Below are 6,054 nucleotides of genomic sequence, written 5' to 3'. Positions count from 1 at the left end.
AATCGCTTAACATAGTTCAAAACAACCCCTCTTTGGGGCCATACTGTATCGCCATACTTTAATGTAGAAAAATAATTAAAAGTTTAAACTGAAGACACGACTTTGGCCTTTATTGGGCTGAATGGGCATTATGATATCAAGCACGGTTTCTACCAAATCACAGTTTATGTATTGTCCAGTTTTCAGATTTTCCAATGTGTGTGTATGGGGTCAGAATGTTGAGAGTTAGAGTGGAGGACAGAGGGGGGAGCTGCAGTACGATTCTCTGAAATATTTTCCAAACAAATTGCCCTACAGTTTTCACTCTTCATACATCATGGTTGGTCAAAATGTAGGAACATTTGTGCCTGTCGCAAACATGTTACTATCAAATCCACTGGACCTAAACTTTTGGCTCTGTTCATACCAACTGCTGATAGAAACAAGGAAAAAATATCTGGAAGGACGCAGACGGTTCCCTGTTTGTCATCTATTATATGTAAATGTGCTAAATTTTCTCATTCAGGTTAGCATATACTATTAATGTATTGGAGTTGAGAAGCGCAATGGCCCTTGGGATCGTTGCATACTTATTCATACAGTCAATAGTCGCATAAAGTGACGGCATCACCATTGATGGACATTGATTTCTATTTGTCTATATCTGATGGTGAGGGATTAACATGAATGTCTATCTGACGGACCCCCACGTCGAAAAACAACGCAAAAGGTACACCTCTTTCTTTGGAACTTGACACCAGAGGTCCTTGACCATGCCTCAGACATTTGACGAGTAGGGAGTGAGACTGTGTTGAATCTTTTGGTGTTTGTTTCCATCTACTTATTGTACCCACCTTATGTCTTTTCTAAGTGATGCCTCGAACATTGTAGGATTTTGGTCCAAGTTCTTTGAAGCCTAAGGATGAGGGCAGAGCCTCAAAGCAGTCACCCTGAAACAGCTGTCCTCTCTCTGGACAGCGTTTTCTCCGCAATTCAAAGTCCTGATTGAGGTATTTGGCCGCCTGAGAGTTGGATCCTATCTTCTGCGATTTCTCTCGGCTGTGCTGAAGTTTAGCTGCAATGCCGGATATTTTAAAAGATTAAGACTTTCTGTCTTCTGTGTGTCTGTGAGTCTGTGTGTGTGTGAGTGTGTGTATGTGAGTGTGTATGTGTGTGTGTATGTGAGTGTGTGTGTATGTGTATGTGTATGTGTGTGTGTGTGTGTGTGTGTGTGTGTGTGTTTAGACAGGCTCTGTGCTGTATGTGCAGCTCCACTGTCTTCACACCCTTTATTGTTCATGCCAAACTGTCTCTTGCTCACCTGTCTCATTACTCTGCCTCTGGCTTTGATTGATGGCCCGTGATTGGCCCAGATGGATGGATATGAAACGTGTGCTGGTCCACAAAAGATTAGATTGGTGGAATGAAATCATAATTATATTTATACCTCATTTGGTCCTACTAAACACCATAGTTACTGCAATTGCATTACTGCAATAATCTCTCCCCAACAATCATAAACAGTGAAAACTATTTCACCTCTGACTATTTTAACCATATGTGTCTGATCTGTGCAAGGTTTTATAAATTATAGTCTGATAGTCCAGAGGCCATAGTTTGTTAGTTTCTTTATTTTCTTTCATTTCACAGAAGTTTTGCAACAGCTAAAAGAGCCAAAACACCAACTAATAAGACAGAATTGTTCCCGCTGCACACAAAAAAGATTTCAAAAAAGGAATAATACATGTGAGTGATACAACATGTCCCCATGTTTATGTTCAGCAAATATGATTCAAATTTACAAACACATTTTAGCCATTTTCAAGCATTTGGAACTTATAGAGTGCTTGTGAGCTATCATTGACTATACTTTATATATAATAAATGTGATTTTTTTGTGAATTCAATAAATGTATTGTTAATTCTCCAGCAGGTATCACAATAGGGCCCTCGCTTGTCTTGTCTCCAGAGTCAGTAGATCGCCAGGCACAGCCACTGAGAGAGGAAACAACATTATACAGTAAGCTGTCTAAACTAGAAGTGCCGACAAACCAGCAGCTTATGTTATCGTCTTACACACCTGTTGCATATCCAGCTCAATCTTCCCTGTGTCAGCTCTCTCCAGAGTCTTAAACATTTCTGGTAGAGAGACAGAAAAAAAGGTTCTGGTAATGTAAACATGCCACCGCTCTCAGAGTCTACACATTAATATTAGATATACTGAATGGATAATGTTGTGTTTTGTGGACACTTACTGAAGAGCATTTCCAGTTTAATGAGACAACCCACAAAACAGTCAAAGTCTATGACATACTAAGCATCGGAATAACGGCTGACAATGGACTGCAGCACAGCACTGTTGACCTGGAAACCTGGGGAAGAAAAATAGCCATCACTTAGCATAATGTTCTAAAATGTGTTGGATAATAGCAGAATGCTAATGGTAGAGTTAAGTTACACAGCCTGGCCCATGCTATTTGTTCCTGTGATAAGTATATATGAATTAAGTCTATGTGCAGGGAGGGAGTCCTCTAACTGGCTTATCCAGTCTGCCAGTATGCAGTATGCAGGCAACATATTTAAATAGCTGATTTTGATTCTTATCAGGAAAGCAAATGTTATCCCTGAATTTCAAGCTATAAAATGTAAACTTGCAGAGAAAATTTTGCAGCAAAGCAGTAAGGTTATGATAAATAATGTAAATAAAGAAGGTCTTTTCAAACATATTCATGGCCAGTCTGCTATAATTTTAGTGTATGAGATTCCTCAGGTGATAATGTTTGTTACCTGCTTCAGTGGCGGCGCCTCTCATCTCGTGGGAGTTCATGGTGCCAGAGCTGTCTGTGTCATGTTTCTTGAAGATCGCCTATATGACCCAGGCACCCATGTGTTGTGTTAACAGATACAACCAGGTATAACAACCAAAACTCATTTCATATTCATACATTGCATAAATGACAACTTACCAGGTATTTCTGGATTTTGCTCCAAAGCAAGTTGAATTCCATCAGCCCCAATTTGCCACTTTCATCTTTCTGAGGAATGTTAAGGTTTATAAAAAGCTCATCCTGGATGATGAATTTAATTGATTGTTCACATATCTTAATTCCACACAGTATATTTGCAATGCACCCAAATCCCGAAATTTTTAAAGTACAGTTTCAAAACATCAACTGTGGGAGGACAATGTATTTCTTAAAGAGGATACATCTAGCAGACTGACAATAAGGCGACCTGTCTCCAGGCTGAAGCCATCTGTCTTGATATCAGACCCTGCAAGAAAGAGACACAACATAGCTAGCTCTAACTCTTACAGTAAGTCAAAGAAAATAAAAAGGCTACTTGTTCATGTATGTAAGAGATTAAATTTACTCACGCTGATAGAAATCTTTGTTCAAAATTCCAACCAGTTCAAAGGCCGATACCTCCATGTCCTTTTTGAAAAATGCACATTATAAGTTGTTTTACTGCTGGATTTGTAATCCAGGTTTAGAGCTGTTGATGCATTTCTTTTATTCAATAGTTCTCATGTTGACATACATTGCCATCAGTCTGCTTGAAGAGCTCCTTAAAATGAGGATCCACATCACTCTCAGATAGCTCCTCCTGTGAGACGGAGACAGTATGTTACTCATGTCAAACAGGAGAAGCACTGGCTCTTCAAATTTGATTCATTCGTTAAATTTAACACAACACATAATTTGAAATGATTATTGCTTAATGTGTTACATTAAGCAATCTTACCTCCTCTATTTGAATGTCAATGTCATCCTCCAGTGGACTGAAAAAAATAGAAATGCATAGCTTGAACACACTCTGTTGGCATGCAAGAAAATAACATCAACAACATTACATTTTGACTGTGAATTTAAGACTATTCTGTGACCAAAGAAGTAGCTGACCTCTGAGCTTTGTCCACTAGATGGCTGTATTACAGCAAAGCTCTGAGGTCTACATTAGCCTGCAGACATCAATCATTTCAAATTTCAGAGAAAGTAAGGGATATAACAGTTTAAATACAGACCTGATCTGGGACCTGTAAAAAGGAAACAGACAGAAGAAGTATTTTTTTTTAAAAAATCAGTCAAATACAGAGCTCTGATTTCATGATAATGAAACATCAAATTATTCTGAGGCACCTCATAAATGGCAAAGCCAATGAACTCAGGGTTGCAGCCGAGCCTCTTCTGCTGTCGCCTATCCTTTTGCATGAGCCCAACCAGAATGGTGCATCCATCCTTCCCATCCAGGGGATCATCATCCACATCCTCCAGGCGCACCACAAACTGAGGGTTGGATGAGAATGTTTCTGGAACAGACAAAAGTGTAATTCTTTATATGAAGTGTAACAGAACTTCTTGCTCAGAGATACGTATGGTTTCTCCTTTACCTGGGGAATTGCGGCAGCCGCCTGCAGTAGAGCCCTCCCTCCACGTCCCTTCAAACTGGTAGTGGTTCCAGTGGCCCACCTTATCACTCATGAGCGAGTCTGGGGTCAAGTTACAGATCTCCAGCCTGGAGAACTGCTTGATAAAGTCTGAATAGGACATCCTGAGGAGAGAAACACATTTCTCAACAAAGAACATTGTGTCCATCACTTTTCCTAGTCTGAGCCTAAATAGTTAATTTGGTGTTGGTGAAAATATGTAAAATATTACATTTATTCTCATGGAAATGAAAGGTTAAAGCCAATAGATTAACCAGAATTCTCCATCATCAGCCGCATGGTTCAACTTTGATTTCTCATCTTTGCTGATATGGTTCCATTCAATGGACCTAATTGTGATTTTAAAAAAAAATCATGCTTTTAGGATAATCCTGGAAATAACTAATGGTAGCTGATGGTTAATGGATCTAGAACATAATTATTTACCCATCACTCCAAGGCCCAGTCCACTCCACCTGACCCCATGGGTTCCTCATGCGAACCAGCTGAACCGGCTCACCTTGGAAATGAACCTGGGAGAGAGCCATGGCAGGCAATGTAATTTACATGCAGTTGAAAAAACAGCATAATGTTGAGAGTTTAGATAATCATATACCTTCTCTGCACCAGTGACTGAGTATGCATGTCCCTTGACAAGTTTGAGAGCTGTAACTTCCTCTCTCTCAGCACTGGTGGTCTGAAAACACCAAGAACAACACTCCAATCAGACTTTACTTCTGTTGGTGTGTTGGCTTGCAGGTAAACATGTAAATCTGTATGAAAATAAGCAAATTAATATGAAAATAAGACCTACTTTAATAGAGCAACCAAGTAGTGAACCCAGGCTCAGGGCCTTCTGCATGATTGGGAAGAGCTTCGGTGGAGCTTCTTCTAAGGTGTATATTTCTGCAATCCCTCCTGTGAAATCCTCAAAACCCTCAGTAGTATGTCCTTCTATCAGGGCCTCATAGCTGCCACACAACCTGTCAGACACAGGGGGATGTGACCAGATTTACCAACTATATATTGTACATTTTCATTGGATTAACATTTTGATGAAGCAAAAAAAGAACGATCCATACTTGGCGTAGGCCTTCTTCAGCAGCGTGCTCCAAAACTCTGAGCCCTCCGCTGAGTGAACAAACAGCAGCTCGTCATCTCTTGTGGGTAAACGGTCATCGATCACCACATCCACCCACTCACCAAACTGCCAGAACTGAGAAGAAAATATTCCCATCAGTAAACTCAACGTCAAATACTTTTATGACTCATGAGCAAGTCAATTGTGTGATCCTTGAATAATATGTTCTGTGCTCTGCATGTCACAGAATGGCAATATAGGGCAACTTAGTACCAAAGACAAAAGTAGACTTTTTCATTGTTTTTGTTAACCTATTACCATGAGCTATCATTTTATGGTCGGACATGGCAGGAAAAAAGTTAGAAGTCAGATAAGAAGGGCATTTATCTGACCTGGAAGTGAAATATCCCGGCGTAACCTTCAGTAAAACTCTGTTCCTGGGGCACCACGCGAGCCAGGATCTCCTGGTCTAGAGTCAGACTGGCTATTGCAGCCAGAAGCCAGCAGTCACCTACACAATAAAATCAGAGACATGCTCTGAGATTGAGCAATATATGGCATTCACCGT

The 6,054-nt window shown here is 40.2% G+C and overlaps 1 pseudogene; it reads right to left on the bottom strand.

Moving 5' to 3' along the window:
- Positions 1-1,583: 1,583 nt before the first annotated feature.
- The window catches only part of LOC116058394, a 5,113-nt pseudogene continuing 642 nt past the window's right edge, over positions 1,584-6,054 (bottom strand).

This window comes from Sander lucioperca, chromosome 10 (genome assembly GCF_008315115.2).
Source record: "Sander lucioperca isolate FBNREF2018 chromosome 10, SLUC_FBN_1.2, whole genome shotgun sequence".
In the NCBI taxonomy this organism is placed as follows: Eukaryota; Metazoa; Chordata; class Actinopteri; order Perciformes; family Percidae; genus Sander; species Sander lucioperca.
This window is presented reverse-complemented; position numbering and strand designations above follow the sequence as displayed.